This window comes from Pygoscelis adeliae, unplaced genomic scaffold (assembly GCF_000699105.1).
Source record: "Pygoscelis adeliae isolate BGI_AS28 unplaced genomic scaffold, ASM69910v1 Scaffold66, whole genome shotgun sequence".
NCBI classification, from domain to species: domain Eukaryota; kingdom Metazoa; phylum Chordata; class Aves; order Sphenisciformes; family Spheniscidae; genus Pygoscelis; species Pygoscelis adeliae.
The window spans coordinates 2707858-2731961 of record NW_008825167.1 but is presented as its reverse complement, the minus strand read 5'-3'; the positions used below and the strand labels follow the sequence as shown (position 1 = coordinate 2731961).

The 24104-nt window shown below is 47.8% G+C and overlaps 1 protein-coding gene across 1 annotated transcript in view; it reads right to left on the bottom strand.

Annotated features, from left to right (window-relative positions):
* The window catches only part of MAML3 (mastermind-like 3 (Drosophila)), a 237676-nt gene that overhangs the window by 7940 nt on the left and 205632 nt on the right, over nucleotides 1-24104 (bottom strand). The gene's annotated exons all lie outside the window — the stretch shown is intronic.

Here is a 24104-nt window from a genome sequence, read left to right as displayed (position 1 = left end):
GGGGCGGGGGGGGGGGGCCGGGGAGCGGCGGGCCACACCGCCCCCCTCCCCGCGGGCAGCAACGGAGGGGGCGTGGGACGGCGGGGAGCGTTCACGGGGGTCTGGAGCGGTACCCAGAGCTTGCGTCTTAAAACCTGCCCGCCGAGCTGCCCCGGAGCGGGTGGGTCCCTCTGACCCTCCTGGCGCGTTCCGCAGCGCTGTCACACGAGGCCCTCCCGCCGCCGGGGAAAAACGAAGCTTACACCAACCCAGTGCCTCCCTTCAGCACTTCGGAGGGAGCCTTGCTCAAAAACAGATGGCCAGCTAGGGCCGTATTTAAAAAAATAACGATTTGGGGGTTTGATTACGAGGTGGCAGGTGTAGCAGTGTTTCCCCAGTCCTTATTCCGGGTACTCCCTGGTGTAAAAGAGCTTAAGGATTTTCTTTTCTCTCCCGTCTACCTTCCACACAATAGTACCTGAGCGCCTCGCAGTCCCCTGCACGTGTTGCCCCTGCGACGGAGCAGCACTGCTCCGTGTCCCGGAGGAGGAACCACAGCAGGGACTTGCCCTGGGTCACACTTGCAGCCTGTGCTCAGCCGGTGTGGGAGACTCGGAGCCCCAGAGCCGGCACCCCTCACCGTGGGGCAGGCTCCACGCGCTCTGCCCCGCCTGGGCACTGCTTACACCCGCCGCCAGGCAGCCTGCCCTCACTGTCCCGCACCCAGCACTTCATCAGCGCCCAGCTCTCTGCACCGCGGGCTGGGATGCATGGGGACTGCCTGGTGAGGGAGAGATGAGTAACGCTGTGGTTAGCTCAGGCTGGCTTCCCGTAAGACAAAAAACTGTGCAAGAGTTGCTCCGCAGGGCAGGACCACCTTTTATCAAGTGTTGGGAAAGCCACTAGCACATACTGGCTTGCGGTGATGCCAGTGCTCTTCACCTCTGCAGGGCTAAGTAAGCCAGAGTAAGCGCTGCAGAGTGCTGCTTGCTTGGCAGGGCTGGCCTTAACATTTGCTCATCAGAACCTCTTTAATTGTTTTATAGAGATGGGTACTCATTCATAAACACTAACTTGATGGAAAGGACCTATATCACTTTAGCATCCTTTGTGCAAAGCACGCCAGGGCGAGGTTTAGATTCATCTGCTTCATTGACGGTTTGAGTTACATCAATGACCGTGTGATCGGGAACATATAGAAAAGTAACCTCATGACACCCAGCCCAACCCAGTCAACGAAAGGGTTAAAATCAATGCTTGAGTGTAGCTTGGGAAATTAGAATAGCCTTTCTGCATGAAGGTCAGGTTTTCAAGGACTCTTCTGAGGAAACAACAAGAAAATACAGTTTGTCCACACCTCTATTTTGCAGAGAGATTCCCTGAAGGGCTCTCTGCTGAAAGCCAGCTCTCCGATATTTAGGTTCTTTCTCTTTTTAACATCTGTCCTGGTTTGAAAGTTCCCTCCCCGCTCCTCTTTCCACTTCTCCCCGGGTCCTGTCTCATGTTGCACTTTATAAGCTGGTCAACGTTGTCCCTGCAGCACCGTAAGGGCGAGGGCTGTGGCAGCTGCCGGGGCTTCCCCCGAGCTGGGGTCAGGGAAACGCACCCGCTAAGGATCCCTCAGCTGCTCTTGCACTGAGCGCTTTCACCCACCCCCGTGGGTGAGCTCCCGCTTTCTTTGCTTCGGGGGGACACAGACATCAGCTGTCTCCGGCAGAGCTGATGGTAAAGGCTTTTTCCTACCACCCCCTGGCCCTCCCCCTACTTCTGATGAAGTCATTAAGCTACAGATTGCATAACTGATGCACAGGACTATCTTGTGTTATACTGGGAGATGGGCCAACTGCTTCCATTTATAGACAAAAGCAATGCCACGCTGCCAAATAATGGAGCCTTTGCTGCAGCCACTACAAGGAAAAAGAAAAGGGGGGGGGGGGGGACCCGGGGGGCAACCCGGGAGCCAAAGGGCATGTTGTGAAGTGACATCACTCGGAGCTTCCTCTGCCGAGCATCAGCGCACAGCTGCCTTTGGGGCTGCAGCCCAAGTCCCCACTGAATCGCCTTCAAAACAATCTTATTACAGAACGACTGTCCTGGCTCTTATGCACACACAGGTACGGCTGAGGGACACATTCACCTCACGGTAATGCCGCAGAAGGCACTCTATTCTGTATCATATTACATTATAAGTTAATTCCAGAGTTTAAAAAGGAAGAAAGCTTTGAAAGGAGCCCCACCAGCTGACATGAGTCCTGTGCACTGTGCAGCAGCTGGAGGAAATACGAAGATTAGCACAAAGGTGTTACTTCCAGTGTTGTGTGTTTAGTCATTTCGAGGTACAAAAGTTTACCTACTCATAGTGAAAACTTCCTGTTTCCAGTTTTAATAACAGGTTTAAAGCCAGGCCTTCTTCATCAAGCCAGAACACCACCCTCCCGCCCGGAATATTTCTTCTCCTTTCCATTTTTTTTGGCCAAAGCTCTTCCCAACCAATGATGAAAGGCCCTGCTGACATCACCAGGAGCAGCCCTGGGTTGTGTGTCCCAAAAACAGGAGCACAGCCCGGGCAAAAGGTCTCCGCAGGCAGGAAAATGCTCCCTAGTGCCTGGGAGCAGAGCTGTTTATCAAGAGCACCTCTGCAGCCCGGCACTGCTGCTGTTAACCTCTGAGGGGGAGTTGTACGGCCCTGCCCAGTCCTGGCAGCAGCATGGGGCCGTGTGGGCTTCTGGGTGGCTTCAGCTACCCAGCCACGGGTGTGCACACCCACCCTCCTTCCAGTGCTCCCCCTGGAGGTCCGGCACAGAGATGAAACCTGGAAGTGGGCCGCGGGGTACATGCGTGTGGCTGGGAACTGGTGATGAAAGAAGCAAGGCTGAGCTCTACACGGCTGCCTCTTACAAACGGTGCCTGCTCCAGGCCCAGAGGCGGTCTCACCGCAGGAGCCGAGCGCCGAGTCAAGCAACTCTGGCTAAGTGCAGCACTTACACAGTTACAGAGCTTCAAAACTAAACTAATCCAAGCTTCACTAACAACGCTCTTTGCTCCTGCACTGCCTGCCAGCTCCCTCATCCTCCCACTGCACCCTGAGCCTTCCTGCCCCTAGACCTCCTGCCCCTCCTCCTCATACCCTGCCATCCCTTTCTCCTTCCTACACCCTCTGTCCTGCCTCTAGCATTTTCCTTTCTCCACCAACGGGCGCTGCTGCCTCGTCACTCTCCAGTCGCCCCCATCAGCACCCCGGCTCCAGCTCCTGTGGCTGCACATCACCTCCACAGCTGACAGCGCTGGTACCCAGCGGCCCATGCCCACAGCCTGACTCACCGTATGACTCAGGCTGCCACTGCTCCGGAGGGATCCCTCAGGGATCCGCAGCCGCAAGGGGACAACCCAGCTCCTTCCCCCAAGGCCCTCTGCTTGTGTGCGTGTGGGCATGTGCATATGGGGGTGCTCTGTATGGGTGTAGGCATGTAGTTCCTGAAAAGAGTGACAAGACATCCTGGAATGGGAAACACACGCTGTATTCTCAGCCTGCCTCTCAGCAGCCTGTTACATCTGGGAAGATGGTACAGTGTGACTTCTGATTTTCACTCTGGCTATTTTGAACAACACCCAAAGCCACTGTATGCTACTCACAGGCTGGAAACAGCTCTCTCCTCATAACGGTGGCTTGTGCAGAGTTACACGCGCTCCAGCTGGGAACGGGGAAGAGGCAGCTCCACCGTAAGGTCCTCACCAAGGGGCAGGCGAAGCCGAGACGCCGGTTACGTGAGGGCGGATGGTGTCAAGGCCTCTTCCCCTGACTCGGCCGTGCCGCAGAGTGAGTTCAAACGTAGGCGCTGGCCCTGGCTAAGCCTCCCAGGGACCCTGCCGGGACCCCTCCTGTCTCTGCATCCTCAGCCACCTGCTTTTAAAGCAGCCCAAGGACAGAATCGAGTGCTTGGCCCCTGGGAGCAAAACCAGGCATTGAAGGAGCCAAGCTGCCATTCGTGGAGCCAAAAAAGAGCCACAATTTCCAAACAGTCAGCATAACACATCTGGACAGGTTTTTATAGTTGCAGGCACCCAGTAAGATGAACTTTTGTAGGGATCTGGCTGGTTAGTTAACGCCTACATGGGAGTTGCCCTCTGTTGATAATCTGATCCTTAGTTAAGTGACAGGAGCATAAATCCTGTGTCCTCCCAGTGTATTTCCAGAGAGCTACTAGAGTGAGGGGATCCTTCGCAGGAGTTCAGGGGTGATGTGTATGCATATATATGTACATACATATGTACAGTTATGCACATTAAACATAAGTGACTTTAAAAAGTGAACGAAGGGGAGTGGAAAAGGTATTTTCCTCTTTGTCTCAAATCTTATATGCCTCTTCCTTATCATGCAGTGATTTATTCCTTCTTGTACGTCATTCAATCTCCCAACTACAGCTAAAAGCAATCACGCAATTTTCTTTCAGAACAAGCAGAATGACCACCAGCTATGCCCTGAGAGCCGGGCAGCTGGGTGCGGGTAAGCCCAGGCAGGGACCGGCCAAGCCTAATCATCGGCCCTCCCTGCACACCCTGACGATCAGAGCCCTTGGATATGGTGAGCCGGCTCTGCTCCTCCTGAAGGCCAGGGAGACAGAGCAGGACCCTAGGGAAAAGGGGGCTCTTCCAGGCAACTGCTGGCAGAAATCTACGGAGGATGGGTATTCCACATCTGGGAACAAAGCGTTTCCCAAAAAGCTGAGGGAAGCAGAGACTTGAAAGCAGGGTCTTACTGTGCAGAACGGACAATCAGACATGAGCTCGCTGTGCCGTTCTATGGTATGTGAACTAATGCAATCCTTGAATATACAAAGAATGGAAGAGCAAATAGAAGCCAGGAGGTGGCTTATCCTGCATACTGCATTAGAGGAATGATACCAGAAAAAGGTATACAATCAGACATCTACATTTTAGAGTCAGAGCAGAAAAAGAAGACACAATAATGATTTGAGGCAGAAAGTGTCTGCCAGTGAGCAACTTAAAGAGCTCAATCCATTTAGCTTACCACAAAGAAAACTGAGAGATGCTTTGACCGTAGCGTATAAAAACACCTTCACGAGGGAAGAAATCCTTTAAAGAGTTCTTTTATCCAGTGAAGAAGGCAAAACCAGATACAAGGGCTGGAAGCTGAAGACAGATTCAAATCAGAAAGAAGAATCAAATTTTTTACACTATGATTTCATTACCCATCAGAAATGACAGATCTCCACATTTTGATGTCTTCAAGGATGACAGCCTTTCTGGATAAACACAACTTAGTGGTGCGATTAAATGGCCTGCGATGTACAAGATAGAACAGCATTGTCTGCCCTTACCTCTGCACAGCTCTCAGCTGCTGCTCCCTGGCACCCGCAGAAGGCAACTGGCCCTCCTGCACCAGGCTGGTGCTAGGCTGACAGGCACCACTCCTTCATCGTGGGGCTCTTAGGTACTGCGTGCGTGTGTGTATGTATATGTATATATGTTAAAAAAGGGGGTCTCCAACCTGTTACTGGGATCAAAAATATTACCCCATTTCCATATACTACGTCACAGTAAAACATCATCTCTACCCAGTGTTTTCAGAGCAGCCTGAAAGCACGTTCCTATATTCCCCCAGAAATATTTCTATTAAATTCCTTGTAATGTTGTTACTTCTTGTGTCTGGCAGGGATCTTAATCCCTCTCTCTAAATCAGGCTGCCCAAAGGAAAGCCACCTTTCACAGAATGGTACCATCTGACAGACTAAGGGAATTACAAATCCATTCATTTCAGACTTTTTTTTTTGCCTTGAAAGAGCCAGCATACAGGACGAAGGGATGGAATATTCCAGCTTACAACTCTGACTCCAGCAGCAGGCTGTGCAGAGCGGATTGCTTCACCTATTTCCTCTGTCATCCAGTCTCAAGGAGGGGCTACAAACCTCTCCTCTCTCCCCGGGCCCCCGGTTGCCATGGTCTTTCATATAGTATCTGAGCGAACAAGATCCCTCTGACGTTTGACACCAGACCTCTGCATGCAGCCAATTTGTTTTCCTTTCACCTCCCTTCGCCTGCATCTCTCCTCCCCGTGTTTTCGATACAGTTTATTTTTTCCACAGAACAAACAGGATCTGTCAGACTATTACTTCTGTGTATTTTTATTTGTTCACCAGAGAGACTAATTTCTTCATTTCTGGTGACAAAGTGGATAACAAAGGGTTCTAAAATGAGCAACTGTTTCTCTCATACCATTTAAGAGCTAAAGACCACCAGAAGTTCATCTCAAAGACCACGAGGCAGAAGGGGTCATCATCGTTTTACCGGGTGGCACCAGAAGCCCTGCCTCCCCATGCACCCAATTCCGCTTCAGCACAGTGGTTTGACTCCACAAATCCTGAGCAAGGCTGGTGGGATTGGGAAATGCAGTGTTTCAACAGAATGCTACTGAACTTCAACCAGAGTAATTAAAACAGGCTCATTTCCTCTTTTACAAATAACAACTCTGGGTTTTTCTCCCCTCCCCCAAGAAAGAAACCTTTGCAGGGGAGGTCACTCCTGCTTCTCAGTTTTGTTTATCCTCAGTTTCACCAGCTAGTTCCAAGGTACGGAGCGTAACGATGTAACGGTTGGGTTTGTGCACTGAGGAAGAACTGTTCATTTATCTCAAATAACTAGTTTCCTTGTAATTGCAATTTTTTATTGGTCTTTTAGCAGAAAAAAAAGGGATCAGCCCAAATTGAACCCAAAACAACCTCTTTACGTACACCTCTTAAAAAAAAGGGAGAAATAAGTATACAAGTATAAAAATATTTGTGAAGTGTAAAATTAAGATGAGCTCTTCTTATTTGTTTTAATGAGTTATAAGTCCTGGCTCAAGCAGAGCCTCTTGCAAGGCTATGGTTATCACCTAGTACCTGCTGGGTCACCTATGGGACGTGAACCTCGCAGTCCTGGGCAAGTGCCCATGGATATGCCCACACACGCTGTGTATGGCAGGGGCTAGTGACTGTGCTACCAGCCGGCCCAGGGGAGCTGAGACCTGAGCAGGCACAGAGCCCTTGCGACTGTGGCAGGTCTGTGAGGCAGCTGGGGCCGCTTCTGACGCTCCCATCCAGCCCCTGCAAGGGGAATGAATCCACCCGCTCTGCAATCTCACCTGCCCTTGAGCCATTTGCACCAGTGTTCACGCTCCAGTGAAACGGTATTTCACATAATTTTCTTGCAGGAGTGAACTAATGGGGTTAATCAAGCCATTAATTTGACCTGCAGAGGGAACGGCTGCACAGACAAGTTTCTGTGAGGCAAGCCCGGGTGTGGTTTTACAGCACATCGGTTACTCAGAGGTTGCTCCCACCCCGCAGAAGTATGGAGCAGCCCTCCTTTCCCTGAAGAGCAGCCACCTGGCATTAGTGTCTTGGGGCAAGAGGTCTGAGGGGCTGCCGATGTACCATAAAGCCAGCCCCTAACTGGCCTCTTGGCACTGTCTCTGCAGCCATGCTCTCCAACGCCTGCCCACAGCCACAGCACCAATTTCTGAGCTCCGGCCCCTGAGCAGGGCTGGCGGCAGGGAGGGAAGGAGGGCGAGGATTTGAAGAAACACCAAGTGCCCAACCTTACATTTTATGCATATTATGAAGGCTGTAATTACTCCCCTCAAAGACTGCTGCATGAAGCTGTGCCATCATGGCATTTCACAGCGCGCCCTACCACTCTGAAAGCAAGCAGCAACCTTCGGGGAGCAAAAGGCAGGAAGAGAGAGTTGAAAAGCCAGCCCACGCAATAGCTTTTCCACCCCGTCCCCACTGCCTTCTACCACAGGCATAGCTGAGGACTTTCAAAGGTACAAATTGGGCAGCTGCAACTGCCCTCTTGGTGCCAGCTTGGCCCTGTCTTGTCAAATTTCCCAGGGCTTCGGAAGCTGGTCTGGGAGCAAAGTGGAGCGAGAACTGAGCTCACGGAGGCAGCTGGACCCCGATGCCGGTGCCTGTTAGAAGTTCTCCTGCTAAAGGTTTTAGCTTTAATCAATGCCCCATTCGAGTCCATCTTGGAGCAGGAGGGAGGAAAGCTAACGTGAAGTGTAAGGATAATCACGGCTAGAGAGCCCCCAGAAAGGGGGAGAGAAGAAAAATGGAAGATGAAAGCAGGCAAATGGTTTAAACAAACAGTCACATAGGGCCAATGAAAAGGGGGAACAGAGGGAAAATGACACAATAAAAATAAATGCTGTAAGAGAAAGAAAAGCTTCTAGCACACACAGGGAAAAACCTGGGGCCTGGAAAAAGCAGAAGTATGAGGAAAAGATGCTCTAATGGAGCACTCTAGCAGCAAACACTAACCCATTACCAGGCAGCCCCTTTCCTTCTAATGGCCCGAGCCTGTACCACATTATCACCTTGTACCCCATGGAGTTAGCTGGTTGTTGAGGTATTTCACAGAGCCTGGCTCTAGCTCACGCCTGGCAGAAGCTGCCTGAAGTCTCCTGCGGACAACAGCAGAGTTTTTTTTTTTTACTCTAGGTGAAATTTTGTTAAATTTCCCCTTGGTTGTTTTTTTTTTAGCATAAACAAAAGCTATTTTTCACACTTAAGGGCGTTTTTCAGATCCTTTTCTCTGTGCTGTGATAAATGAAATCCCTTTCATTTTTAGAAATTCAAACTTGGCACTTGTGTTGCTCCTCAGCAAGCAGCATGTAATTTGCCAAGCCTGAAAGAATCCTGGCTGAGAAATAAACACAGTGGGCCATATGCTCTCCTTCCCATATGCAGAAGGCACCTTACCTCAAAAATTGGGAAGAGGCTGCAATTGCCCCATGTTGTTGCTTCTGCCAAGGCAAAAAAAAATCCTCAGAAAAATTTAGAGCAAAGGTTTGGGGCTCTCCACAAAGTAGCCCTCTTTCTGCATGCCTCCAGGGTCCTCCCCTGCACTGCCACTGACTATGCCGCTGGCTTCTGGCCTGGCAGAAATGCATTGAGGGGTCAGGGAGTGCGTATGCCACGTCTCTGGTGCTCACAGCAAAGCTGCATTATCTTTATTGGCATTTTCTGGAACAACTTGCTTTGCAAGTGAACGATCTCCAGAGCATAACTGTTCCTTTAATACTACTCTTTTCTAGCTCATTCACATCATGCCCTTATGGGAGGAAGATCATACACCAAAAGGACTCGGGTGAAGTGAGGACTTCTTTCTGCTCCGTGCCCATAAGAAACACAGAGGGAGAGCGTGCCACGTACATGCAGTACCTCAGTTTTCTGGTGGGCTCTGGCAGATGATGAGTGTGACTGACAAGACACCAAAGCAGACGCATTGGTGCTTATGAGGAATGGTCATCTGTACAAATTCATGCATAAATTCCATGATCTTCCCCTGTCTGACACCGACTTCAAAGAGTTGGAATAACTTCCTCGTCTTTGGTTACAGGCGCTTGTCTATGCAGCCTCTCTGCAGCTGGTATTTCAGTCTAAAATTGAGAGCGAAGTGTTTCCAAAAGGTAGCCGGCAAGACCAAGGGAAGTGGTCTTCAGCTGCAGCTGCCCAGCAAAGCACATTATCTTTGCTGTGGTTTCAAATAACTAGCTGCTGATGAGCGGAGGTGGCTGGGATGGCACCCCAGGTCTATTTCACGAGCAAGTTCTTTTAACATCCTTGAATCCAGGCTACCCAGATCACCTAGTTCCAGTACTTGAAAGTCTTTTGATTTTTCTTCCACCTTGGACATGGTCTTTGTGTTTCCATTAGTCACCTGGCCTTTGTTTTGACATTCAATCTTATTAGCCCTAGTGAAAACTAAGAAAAGGTATTCTGATTTGGGCTCTGGCCAGGTTGTCTTTAACCTTGACATGCTCTTCACTGCATAGTTCCTCCTTTCTCTCTGAGGTCTCCTTTATTTATATGGCTAAGGAAAACTCCACTATTGAATTAATTTCTTTTGCAAGGCCTAACTCAGCTTGGCTTTTGGCAGTACTGACTTTATCCCTAGACTTCCACGTCTCTAAGGCTCTTCCTTTGCCAGTCAAGCCCTTATTCACGCCTTCTGAGGCTTTCTGGATATCCTTGATACCTCTTCTGAGACAATTATTTATCTCTTAAGCTTTAAACTTCCTTTTTTCTTTTTTTACTTCCTCCACACCATGAATGCTTTTTTGCTTCCTTCTATCCTGCCATCTTCCTAATGCACACTCATGTTCGCCAGCTTAACTAGCCCTCACAGCTGCAATCCCAGCTGCCTTTTTGCAGCCTTGGACTCAGTCATCAAGCCCTGCCTTCTCCTGCCTTCACTGGAGACAGGTCTCTGCACACGACTGTGTTGATCTCTCCCATGAGAGAGACCTAACAAAGCAAGACATGATCTCCCTCTCCCCCCACCTGCTTTCCTTCATGTCCTGCCCGGCTCTCCCCTCCTGGCCACTGAGGCGGTGGCCTCATCAGTGGTCCCCAGCCCTTCTGTTTGTCCTGGTGACCTCGCTGTGTCCTGTTTTCTCATCTCTCTTGCCCCCATCTGCCTCCTCCTTCTCTGTATCTCGCTCTCCTCTCACTCCTTCCCCTTGCAGCACAAGCATGCTTTATCTTCATGCTTTAAAAAAAAAAAAAAAATTCCAAACAACCCTTGACTCCAAGTGACTCTCCAGCTCTCACCCTATCTCTCTTCTCACTGTCATCTCTAAGCTTATCGAGTGTGCTGCCTATGATTTATATGATTTAGACTGAATTTAGTCTCCATCTCCAACATAGATTCTTTTCCAAACAGGCTTTCACTTCTCGCCTGTCGCAGAAACCAGTATCACAGAGTCTCTAATATCCTTTGTCTGGCTGCAGCTCTGCACTATTACACCAGGCTTGCTGCCATAGCCTGTCAGCTCCTTCCAGTGCCGCTGACCACACTCCACTGGAAATCTGGTCCTCCTTTCCCAGTGCTCCTACTTGACTCCAACACCTTCAGTTGCTTGCTCAGTGTTACTCGGACCAGTTTGTCACTACTCACCCTCCCACCTGCTGCTGTTCTCCGTCCTCATCCCTTGTCTCCTTTCCCTCTCACCCGTTATCTCTGAGCAAGCTCACTCTCCGTACACGTTCAAAGACCTTCTCTACACCAGCAACTCACAGACCTACCTCTCTGTCCCCAGCCAGTTCCCGTCCGTTCCGACTAAATTCATGCCCTGCCTCTGGGATCATCTTGTGAATATCTGTCAGCTCAAGCTCAAAGTAGGCTCTCATCCTGCTCCCTAGGTCCCCTCTCCTTTCTGTTTCTTCAGTCCCTGTGGACAACACCATCACTTGCCTGTCACTCAGCCCATAACCTGGTTGTCATCTTTGCCTCAACCCTCCCCGCAGAGTCCCACAGCCAGGCTCTCATTCGCCTTGCACCCTGATGGCTGCAATCTTACCCTGCTTGCAGACAGCCAGAGTGGTGTTGCCCAGGTCATTTTCTTTGCCTGTCATCTTGACTGTGCCATCCCTCTCTTTGCAACCCTCTCTTGGCTTCACCTTCTTTTGGATTTCAGCCCCCTCCCTTGCTCTGAAATCCAGCTGCAGCATATGCCACCTCACGCATCATCTCTCATTCACTGCTGAGACTTTCCGTCACCCCATCATGACACGCTCTTTTCCACATGTTACATTATAGCTAAAAGTGCTTTCACGCTTTCCTCCCTGCTGGATTTAATTTTTGGGAGGACATTCTCAAAATCATACAAATCTGATCCTGAACTCTGCCCCCAGTATAGTGACATTTGTAGAAGTTTGTAGAAATTCCTCTCTCCATGATGTCCAGCAGTCTCTTCTGTGTCCTTGTACTCCCTGGTGTGTTTGTCTCCCTGTGTTATCTCTTATCTTACACTTAGGTTGGAAGGATTTGGGGGGAAGGAAATATATTTACATCATGCATCTGCAGGGAGCCTAGCACAATAGGACTCCTAAACTGTGACTACGACTCAGAGGTGCTACCCACCATAGTGCAAGCAGTTACAAATACAACTTAAATCTGCGTACAGCTAAGTAGCTATTTTATATTCTGTAGATGTGAGAACACCAACATTTCAATGTGCCCTTGCTCCACTTCTTCTTTTAAAGGATGCAATATTAGGATGAGATATTGTATGCTGAAAAAGTCAGGAAATGCTAAGTTACAGTTCCCACGGCAATTGTAACTCAGCCTCATATGGTAAGACACAAAGGTTATCACCATACACAATAAGAGAGGATGCTGAACACATGCAAAGTGACCAAATTACTGTTGTGGCAGATAACCGGGTCTTTGAACTTCTATGCAGGTAAAACCTTAGACATTTACTGGGCTTTTAGCATTTAATTCTAGAAACGTGAAGTCCAACGCCCTGTAAGAAAAAGTCAAAATTACGTTGTATAGAAAGTAACCAGTTCCAGCAGTAGCTTGTAGCCCTCTTTGCAGAAACACAGCTAATGGCAACAAGAAATATTTCCATTGCTTTATGAGCTCTGGTAGCTGTCAACTGAGAGAGGGATTTGCCGATCAGAGAAATCTGGGAAGACATCAGTGTGTCAGAACAAGTGAAAAGACTTGACACAGAGGGCACATTTTTGTTGAGCAATTTGCATTAGCACTTATGGACAAATTCTACATTTCACATGCAATTCACAAACCAACAGCAGCACTGCTAATTGGTGCAGTTGCCACTCAACTGAGGTGCCTTGTTTGAGCTATCACTAACGTGAATGAAGACTACAGACTTTTTTTGAAAAAATGCAGCAATTATTTTGCAGACTTTGAGTTGGGTTCCCCCTGCCCCCACTTTCATCCTTATAATTTCATTATCTCAATACCTTAAAAAGGACCTGGAATAGAAAAATGCAAACCTCAGAAAAGTCCTGTTGAAGTTATTAAGAAAAAACAACCCTGTTTGCAAAGAATGACGCCCTTCATTACTAAAACCATTAGCCCTACCATCACCATGAATTTGACCGTGTTCCAGAGTGCCAATGCAAAGCTACATGTTGATCTGAAAAAATAACAGTAAGTGGCAGAGTACTGGTGACTCTGAAAATCCCAGCCACTAAACCAAGGCTGTGCTCTGCACGTTTCTAAAATGCTGATGGGATGACAGAATCACTCTGTTTCCTCTTAGGTGGTATTAGAAGTTATTTAACTGAAAACAGGGCAGATCTCTCATCCATCATTCTTTATCCTTTGTAAAATCGAGTCTCCTGAGAAAAGGGAAGAGCTTCCATACCGCAGCTTTCTATTACTGCTGCTCAAAACGCTCAGGCAGCTGCGGCTCAGCTGAAGGAAGGTTTGGCTGACTCCTTTTCATAAAGTTGGACGGCTATTTTTAGGTCATATTTCCTTTAGGCCCATACAGTGCAAAATCCAAAGGAGCTAATGGGATTGGCAGGTGCATAGATTATTGGTGACCTCCTCTAGCCCAGCGTTCACATTTCCTTACTACAGTGAAAAAGGGAACAACCTACAATTAAAGATCTTCCTAGCTAGCCTTTTATATTCAAATGCTCAATGAAAGACCAATGCACAATAGCTAAAGATGGAACAGCATGAGAAAAACTATACAGATGCACCTAGACCTAAATAAATCTAAATCTGAACTGGATTTTTAATGGAGTATTTTGGCTGCACCTCTACAGACAAATAGGTATCTGTAATGTACTTTCATTCTGACCCTAATCTTTCTGCAGCTGCAAGAATCCCATTCCCTTTCTTGCTTCCCTTGAGATCTCCTTGGCTCCATCCTACTAAGGGTCCAACCTCACCGTTGTAGAAGTCCCTAGCAGAAGCCACATCTTACGCACAGCTCCCAGCTGTGCTCTCCCCGGAAAGAACAAGAGAAACTACAGTAAGATAGTGTAACTCCCAATCCTGATCACAAGTGGGTCTGAATCCTGGATACGGATGTCGTTTCATTTTCTGCAGTAAAGCACAAACCAGACTGTTGGACAAACTCCTGTAACACATCTTTGTGGTGTAAATAACTCAGCTTGGGCTTCCTTCTGCCACACCCTGAGTTACAGCAGTCCCATTTCAGTGACTAAATCCTGATTTGCAGGACCAATTATTTTGAGTACGACTGTACAGTCTTCTTGGAAATCAGTGCTATGTACACTCCCTGCTCCCCAGGCTGATTCGGTGGTATTCAGGGAAGCAGGGGCTGGCTGGTAGCTCTGCATGTGCCCTGTCCCGAACACGGGACGCCCAGCACTGCCTCTGCAGGGCTGCTCCAGAGGGCACTTCAGCCCAGCAGGGCTCTCCTCTCTCAGCCCCCCCTCTGAGCATCCCTCCAGTATTCACCTGGCGAGGCATGGAAAAAGAGAGCCCCTGAAATCTCCTGGGATATGGGTTGCCTCCTTCCTTCCAGCTACTTTATCCTCTGCCTGTATTCAAAAAACAGAGAGCTGATACCTCAAACCCTTCACAAAGAAAAGCAAATGGTGCCTCTGTGAAACCACAGGCTGTACTTCCCAACGGTAGAGCAGGGCTCCAATTTACCAACACATGGTGTGGCCGTCAGCTGTGATTCTACAAAAACTGCAGAAGATATCTTTGGACCTCTTAATATCTTATTTCTGACATATGGAGGGACTGGGGAGTTTGCAGCTTCCCACCTGCTTAAATATAATTCACTACAAAACATCAAACAGATGCATTCAGCCCTTTGTAGACATATCATTACCTTATGTGTTCATGTAATGCACATCTGTAGCACATTGGCAGTACACCTAGTTAATGTGTGGGAGAATCCTAGGTTCAAAGCCTCCAGTGTTTCTTTTGTTCTCTAATGAATCCTTCTTTTGTTTAGCTCCCCCTCCCCTTAGGTTGTAGCTGTAACTCTGTCATTAGCATCTTAAAAATCTTTTCCTCCAAAACTACCTACAACACTGCAATAAGGTGGGAACATACTAGGAAGCACCTAAATGAATCATGATTCTTACTTAAGACAGGTTTAACAGGTCTGGGTCACTGTTTTCAGCAGCACTGTTGCCTAAATAGCAAACTCGGTAACCAAATATTCCCCTAAAAACCAGGTGAGGTGAGATTCCTGTGCTATATTCCAGCTGGTAAGCTAGGTTTATAATGTTTCAAATAAAAGATGCGTTCATGCCTACTAGGAGTGTCACAATTTTTGTGAGTCTCTGCAGACCCGCGTCTGCTTCTCAGTGTCCAAAAATCAAAGCATTCAGGCACTTCCACGGCAGCCCACTGAAAATGCTGAGCTGTATCCTTCGTGTGGAAACATTTTGTTGAATTTTCACTGGACTTCAACCTAATGACCCCAAACCTGATTTTGTAGATATTATGCATGAAAACACATATAACACCGAGATACCATCTGCAACACAGACTGGCAGCTGTGGTGTCCACCAGATTCACTGTTCTTCCCAGTGCTGGCATCTTCCTGGGCTTCACCAAAAAGAACCAGCTACGAACACGTTCTGGGAAACAGGTAGCAGAAGATGCTGATAAGGAAATGTTACCACAGATAGGCACAGAGACAGAAAGACTTTACTCATGTTCTGACAGCCATTTGCCTGTGAATGAAATCATAGAATCGAATCATAGAATCATTTGGGTTGGAAGGGACCTCTAAAGGTCATCTAGTTCAACCCCCCTGCAATGAGCAGGGACATCTTCAACTAGAGCAGGTTGCTCAGAGCCCCCTCCAACCTGACCTTGAATGTTTCCAGGCGTGGGGCATCCACCACCTCTCTGGGCAACCTGTGCCAGTGTTTCACCACCCTCAGCGTAAAAAATTTCTTCCTTATATCTAGAAGGAAGATAAGGTAGATTCCTTAAATCTACCCTCTTTTAGTTTAAAACCATTACCCCTTGTCCCATCACTACAGGCCCTGCTAAAATGTTCGTCCCCATCTTTCTTATAAGCCCCAACTCTCTCCGCCTTTCTTCATAGGAGAAGTGTTCCATCTCTCTGATCATTTTTGTGGCCCTCCTCTGGACCTGCTCCAAATGCAGCGGAGGTTTTGCCTTTAGAAAAGTGCTAAGCTAATATTCACCGAGTTACTGTGCTTTCAGTGGGCTGACTCCAGTTCTTTCCAAAGTTGTCAGACCTCTTCTCCAAGACAGCTTAGGGACTGCTAGAGATGGCCGACAGTCAGGGTGTGATCTGGGGAATTTCCTCTGTGAGAAACCCAGCGGCAAGGCAGGCAGGCCACACCACTGGTAGAAGTGTCAGGACTCCCGAGTGCTGTGCTGCGTACACCTCACGGACATCTCCGGCAACTTAACCGCAGTGCTCATGCCTCCATGTACTGTTATCTGAATAACTGTGTACCCTAGTAAGACAGTTCAGCTTTATAAAATGGTTTGTGATTCTTAGCTGGCACGGTGATATGTGCCTAACTATGTCAGACAACTCCAAATTGTAACAGAATCGGCAGATTTCAGCAGTTTGTCACTGCAAAAAAATCTGCTCCTTAACAAGCACAACACATTAGCAATGTGTATTGTTGCCCTATAATCATCAATTAGCATTATTATCTTTATTTAACGGTAAGTGGCATGTTTTCTTTGCTGGCTTCCTTCCAAAATCATCTGTTACTCAGAGCTGAGGTAGTAGTATGCGTTCTCACTGGTTATGAGACATTTCTCTCTTAAAAAGCATAAATACACCACCACCTGAAGAATGCTGTAGTGATGATGCCCAGGAAAAAGACCACTATAAATAAAATTCTTCCTCTCCCTGACTTTTCAGAAACAATCCTGCAGCAAACTCCAGCTCCTTTGGCTAGCCACTAAAATCAGCAAAGATATGAGCCAGGGCAGAGCCCCAAGCTTTCAAAAGCTGCTGGGGGAAGTGGTATAGGGAGCTCCTGGAGTGCCCCTGCCTTCCTGTTGTTCCTCCTCACAGCAGAGTGGGAACCTCTGTCCCGTAGCTCTCCGCCGTCACTGTAAGTGCGGTGACAGCCTCAGTTACAGATCACCTGGTGGTAACCTTCCTTCTGAAAACCAGACAGCAAGCTCACACAGATCAACAGCCAAATGCAGCTGCAGAAGAGGAAAGCCTGCTGCATCTTCAGCAGGTGCTGGGCATAGACATGTCTGCTTCCAAGAGGAAATGACTGAAGATTTACAATGGCGAAAGAAAGGTGTACAACCTGAAAGACTGATTAGCTTTTTCCTTCCCCTCAAAACATTTTCTTACGGCCTAAAAATACATCCTATACCTTACATGAAATGAAGAGGAGTGCATTGACTGTTAACAGCCAGATCATAATAAAATCACCTCTAAAAATTCAGGAAGCAAAGATATCCCCGTTCCCAAGCTTGTACTCAGAAGAATCACTCTGAGTGTGTGGCACCAGTTTAGCATTGGCACTAGGAAGAGAAATGAGAGACACAGTGCTGTGTGTCTCATTTATATGTTTTTACTGTTATTTTCCCTCACTAATCTTAGACTACTTCAAAATTAATTTTCCCTTCTTTCTTAAAGGCTGTGGCCATACTGACTAGTACAAGTGAGAAGCTACAACGTTTTTCTGAAGCCAAAGTCATTGCCCACAGGATGAAAACCTTCATCCACGACGGACTCGGCAGTCAAAGCTGAGTGCAGAGTGCAGTGCTGCAAGATAGGTCGTACGGTCTTTTCTATGGGAATACAAACAAGATTAGTGCAGAAAGAGGTCCAAAGATTATTTAAATGCCAAAACAAACTTAATTGCCTAAGTAATTGAACTAGGCCCCACCTCCTCCAGAATAACTCGACCCGTTCAGCACTGGAAAAAACTCATGTTGACACTGCCCTTGTTTGTTTGGCTGTGTGTCAGCCCAAGAGGGTATATTTAGCTTTAGCGCGCTTGCAGGATTGCATCTTGCAGCTCAACAGGAAATCTCTGGAGTCAAAGCTAAAGATATCACTGCACGCTCGGAAATTTACGGCCAGCTGTAAAAGTGGAGCTGTGGTGGTCAGAGTGCTCAACAGCCTTCTTTTAAATGAGCAAGGAGGCTGAATTAAACACTCCACTGTACTGAGTTCATGGCAGGCAGGGTGCACCCGCCAAGCTAAAAATAGCAAATAGAGGAGGCTCTTCTCTTGCTGGGATAATACTGAATTGATACATCCCATTCCCATTCCCAAGCTTGTGCTCATGAGTAGGTGGGAGGGAGAGAAATCAGAGGAGGGAGAGCTGGGGACCACATGCACGTGAAGGGTTGCTTAAGGAGCACAGAGATCTCCTCCTCCTCTGAAGCTTTCAGAAATGTTAACAGTTGTCGGATCCATTTCAAAAGAGAGAAATCATAAAAGACAACACGCATCCAACACAGGTTTTCTTTTCCATTAAAAAAATCTAGACACGGGTTGTGGCACCAATTCCATGGCAAGTGACAGAGAATCCTTTTCTTTCAGTCTTGCCCGTCCTCAATGTTTCTAAGCGCCATTTTGGCTGATGCTCTCGTGGCTCCTGAGCATGCCTCTCCAGTGCTGGGCGAGCACAGGGCACCTCGGCTGCAGCCTCACTTAATGCCTCAGTCTCAGAGAAATACGTTACTCAGGGGAAGACTTCACTGAGGTGACTTTTGTGCCAAAAGTTGAAATGGTTAAAAAAATAACCTGAGTATGGAAACTCATACCTCTAAGGTCTCTCTCACGAAGTCAGTGGCGATATCCTGGTAGATAGCCCACAGCGTCAGCACACCGGGTGAGCACTTGAAGCAGCCTGATGGTACTGTGAGAAGATGCCAGCCGTGTGCCTGAACAAGTCATGCCACCTTGCTTGGTTCAGTCACCCAGAAGGTGGAAAAACCACCGCAGAAGCCCAGGGGAGACAAGGCCTTGGAGCAAACCGTGACTCGTGGGGAGCTGCTCCGCATCGCCGTGTTTGCATGGCCTAATCATACAAGCTTCATAAGGCATTTTGTAAACCACTGGACCGTATTAACTCAGCGAAGCTCCATGGTACACTGAAGGATCAGGCCCTTCTACTTCACCACAGTTAAGGCATGACTATGACCCAGGACCATTCTCTACTGAGATAATGAAAAGGCAGGATGTAAAAACAGCTCTTGTTTTCTGTTAATTAGTGCTTTCTTTCTCTATCTTATCATTTTCTCTTGAGTGATGACTAGCTGACTGTTTGCATTTCATCTCAGCTTTAGGAATTCTTTGTATGGTCCAAGTAATCCGAGTAAGCCAGAGCACACCTCTCTTTGCTCAGTGACAGGACAGCTATGTATGGTTATGACGCAAAATCAAAAAGGAGTAAATGTAAACAAGCCGTCCCCCTTTGAAGAGCTCCTCAGGATACAAAGTGTTCTGTCAATAGCTGTGTAAGGAAGTACCCCAGCCTTAGAGTCCTGCCTGCTGTTGATACCAAAAAAGCAACTTTGTTAATCTAAATAAGATTAACCTGTTTTCTTTCGAGCAAAAAGCCGCTGGTGCCACCCTGCGTACAGCTGACTGGTCTCGCAAGAAAGACTAATTTCTTTGCCTCCAGAGAGGTCATTAACTGGTGGAGAGGGGGTAGGTAGGTGGATGTAGTCTTAGGAAGTGTGCAGAATTCATTTTTATTAACCCTGCACAGGAGAAAGCTAGTTGTAAGGCTGGGGTTGGCAGCCTGATGCATTCACAATCCAGGTTTTGGACAAGTCACTCCCCTGCCTCATGCCTCAGCGTCGCCACCTGTACGGCCACAACAACAGTTCCTCTGCTTTCACCAGACTGCTCTGACCCCAGCAAGGCAGCCAGGATCCAGAGAGCTACAGTGCCAGCATGCTCTAGTTACATCCTCAGGGAATACATTTTCTCCAAAAAAGGCCAGAATTGTATTCCTTGTCCGCATGCACCTGAACAAACCAACAGGCAAAAATATTACTCAGAACAGAAGGAAGAAATTTCTCTATCCTATTCGACTCCCGCTTCCTTTGAGCAAGGTTACTAAAAACATAGGTTAAGGAGCAGGCAGGAGAAGGAGAGCAGGCTTCTTGGCTAAAAATGAGGGATTTGCTGTGGCCCAGACCGTGCCAGCTTTTCTGGATCCTGAGACAAGCCTCTCCTTATTTCCAGAGCTGGGTGAGACGGAGCAGCAGAGCCCCGTGAATCTGTCATGGCTGTCGGGAGCTGACAGCTGTGCGCTCCCCCTTCAGCAAGCTGCTTCCTCTTTGTCAGGTGTAATTTGAGTGCTACACACCACCAGGCACACGTTCGGCCCCTCATTACAGGCGCCTTTGCGGTGCCAGAGCAAGGCTCGGTCGCCGTTGGAAGATTTAAGGGATGATGCTGAGACGGGGGCCGAGGCTGGCTGTGGCCAGCTGCTTTCGGCTGCTCCTGCAGCAGTGCTGCTTGCCGGAGGAGGTGCGGTGCCTCTCGAGCTGCACCGGCGTGTTACACTACCAGCACTAGCTTATTGCCGAATCCACTAAAGGAAGCAAAATTCAGCAGTAAACAGGAGACCCCTCAGCAGGGAGAAACCCTGCAGATTTCCCACGAGTGGAAGAACTCGAGGAGGTGTGGAGCCCTTCTGCGCTGAGGCACTGGTCCAGCTGCCTGAGCACGCGCCAGGGTAAAAGGCTGCTCAGCAGCCCGCTCTCCTGGGGCAGCTCTTCAGGATGGTGACAGCTCCGCAGAGCAATGCGCCGCGATCCCATAAACTTGCTGTGCCAAGTCATGACCTGATTGGCAGATGATGGGAGTCAAGCCACAGTCCCCTGAGTACACACCAGATGCTTAGGCTGCAAAACCGCTGCTTTGGTTAAGCTGTCTACACTTTCTATTATGTGATGTACTTTGAGCTAAAAAGGCTCTCCTTGGATAATCCCGGTGTTTTAGAGCTTTACCGCCAGGAGTGCTCTCTAAGGGCACTGTTTAGAGAAGTGTCATGTACGAACGACAGAATCACAGAAGGCAGAGACGGAGAGGATCACCTAGCCCGTCTCTCAGCCTGTACGGGGTTGCTCCCATGAGGACTTTTTAGTCTAACACGCAGGAATTACTGTAACGAGAGACTCTCACAGCACATCAATGCTCCTTAGCAAACAACGAAAAGCCTGGGAAGAGGAGGTGATCAAGAACTTTGTGATGTATGCCCGTTAGCAGACAGGTCCTTCTAGATACGGCCTGGAGAGTGTTCTTGTTAAAAGCCAATTGGATGAGTGACATTTAAAAAAAAAAAAAGATACGTGTGTCACTTTTCACCTGCTTCCCCCTGGCTCCGTTCAGACAATTACAGCTTAACTACCAGGGTTAAGTTGAAGCCTTTCACAATGTCAGAATATAAGATAGAGAGGGACACTGTCAACTTCTTCGGGTATTGAAATCTCATTTATGAGAAGGGAAGGCATTCTCTTTCAGCTCTTTCTTTCACATCTGAAAGAAGTAAGTCCAAGTAGTTACAAAGGAAAAACGTGGTGGGTGTTTTTCACAGTAGCCTTTACCTGTGGTCCATCTTTCATTCGCGTGGCTGCTGTGAGACGAGCCTACTCAGAGGCTCTCTGGGGTAAAACTGTTTTGCCATTTGACAAAAGGGAACGGTGCCTGCCCCACAAGCCTCCTCCCGATGAGCTCCATCAGAAGTTTCCCAAGCAACTTCCCAGCAGAGCCGTCACCATGCCACCCACAAGTCTGACGGCTCCATGCCCAAGGACAACACGTGCTTGTGGGTACAGACTGAACTGGCAGTGTCGCCACCCTTGAAATCACATCCCTGCATGTGCAGCGAGGTGCTGCTTTACCATCCTCCCTTGATGCGCTCCCTGAAGCTGTCACTTGGCACTAAGAGAGGGGAACTGGGAGCTGACCTTTAGCCAAAGGTGCCTACTCACAGGCATGAGATGCCTCTGAGTTTCATTCAGCTCTAATGTGCTGTTGAGGCATGGCAAACAGCTCTCAATGGGAAGGTGAAAGATAGGTAAGAAAGTGGTCTGAAAGCTTCTGCAGCCTGGGAGCGAAATGCCCTTCTCACACTATTGAAGAGGCTAAGAAAGTAGTCAGGCTTCTAACAACTTGTAACATACCAACCAACACCAAGCTATAGGTACCACTGGAAGATACAGCACCGTGGTGATCACTGCTTCTGCAGGAAACTCTTGAAAGGACAGGATGCTCCTGGTTTCTGGAGTGCTGCAAATCTCAGTGCTGCAGCTCTCTTGTGTTTCAAAATTGGGAGCTGGTCTCTCCTTCCTCCACCAGACAGTTAAGGAGATAAAATAACACACCTGCAGTTGCTTCTGCTCCAGACTTAAAACTTTACATCCGTGGAGTACAGAAACTTGCTTAAAAAATACAAAAGCTGAGGCGAGACATTCAATCACCTGACTCCAGGAATCAAAGTCTTGGGACAAAAATCAACGGATAAAATCTCAAAGTGTGACAGCATTACCACTCTGCTTATACATGGCCAGGTTCAGCAAGGGATAAACAGAAGAGACACTGTTTTCCATGAAGAAGCTGAGAAGGCAAAAATTTAAAGCAAAATGATGTATAAAGCTATTAAATTTATTTCTAGCATTGCCAACATAACTAAATGTTATGATGGCATTTAGTTATGTTTAGAAAGGGAAGATAAGTTTTGCTGTTCGTTTAATACCATTTCTTAAGACTTTTTCCCCCCCAATGTTTAAGTAGTTATCTGGAGCACTAGAAGTCAAGAAATCCAGGATGCAGCCATTCGCTTGCCAGAATCCACTATCGGATCCTGAACATATCTATACAATGGGGACAACATTTCCAGTGTGTTGAGACACATGTGCAAAGTACTATTAATTCTTCCATATACTTCAATCACTTTCAGAGCAAAATTTGTTCTTGGACACTTGCACAAAGACCATGCCAAAAGCAATGGACGTGCACGTACGCTTTCAAAAAAGAGGCTTTGGCTTCCTGAAGGGAAAGTTTTTGTTGTTGTTTGGTTTTCAGCAAAGGCTTTTTTCCAAGGGCACAGGGAACCACCCTTCTGCAAAACAACAAATTACAAGTGTTTCCCTCAACCACACAAGCGCTCTGTGGAAACTTAAGAGAATTCATTTGGGAAAGCAGGGAGGGACTGCACCAAGCTCTGGGAGGAAGGTTTTATTTCTTTTTCTCATGTTTCTCATTGTTAAATGATCTGCCTCTCCTCCAGGCCACGGTACACTTAGCATACCTTTAGCTTTAATTGCTGTCCACATGCATCTCTGCTTGTGAGGTTCACTTAGCTACCTCATTTCACGAAGCAAATCCCAGACTTCTCAGACTGGTGTGGGACCCTAGGGGATGTGGCAGTAAGCATAACCCTCCACGAAGAAACGGTGCTTGTGAGGAATTTTACTGCTGTGTCCACTTCCGATGCAAAGAAAGGGAAGGGGCAGCTGGCTGAGGGAAGGGGGAAGAACAAATTTATATCTTCTGGGACAGCAAAGCCACAGTAACCTTCTGTTCAAATCTTCTACAAGATGCTTCTTTATACTAACTACTTTCCACCCACTCTCAACAGCTCCCTGTTTTAACGCATGGCCCATCCTTGCCCTCTCCTACTTTCTGATATTAGCCTGCAGCAGCGCATAAAGTGCTCCAGGATTCTGAGCTGCAACACGTTCCTTTTTTTCAGCAGAAACATCTGTTTTCAGGGACTTAACATGCAGGCACGCACATGGCCCTCTCCTTCACACCAGCTCTGCGCTGGCATCTTGTCCACTCACCCAAATGAAATTTGTACTGTACAAACCAGTCCGGACAAAAGTCAACAATTTTAGACACCAGAGGTCTCAACCAGAATGAAGATGGCAAATGACCCAATAACACACAACTACTGCTGTCACCAAAAAGTCTTTACTTTTACCAAAACCTTTTTCTCAGAAAATCTCTACCCATGTCATTTTGATACACTGTGAAAATTGCTTAAGTAGGTTTCTGATGCTCAGCATTTTTAAATCTTCTATACCAATGACTAACACCTTTTTCTGTAGAAAATGTGGTTTCTCAGAAGAGGCCATTGCAGAATTTGGGGTGCCAGGAGAGACAGGACAGCTCAAAGTCCTGTTGCAGTACTGGGGTCATCTGTGACCTGCCCATTTTGAAATAAAAGTCTCACTCATTATTCATGTTTGTGGACATCCTTCATCACTGGATACAGTGTTAAGGCCTTTAAATAAGTACACGTGTCAGAAGACAGACCTGTGCAGCACTGGGGTCAGGCTGAGGCCCCTGAAAGGGTCCGCAGCCAGAGTGGTTA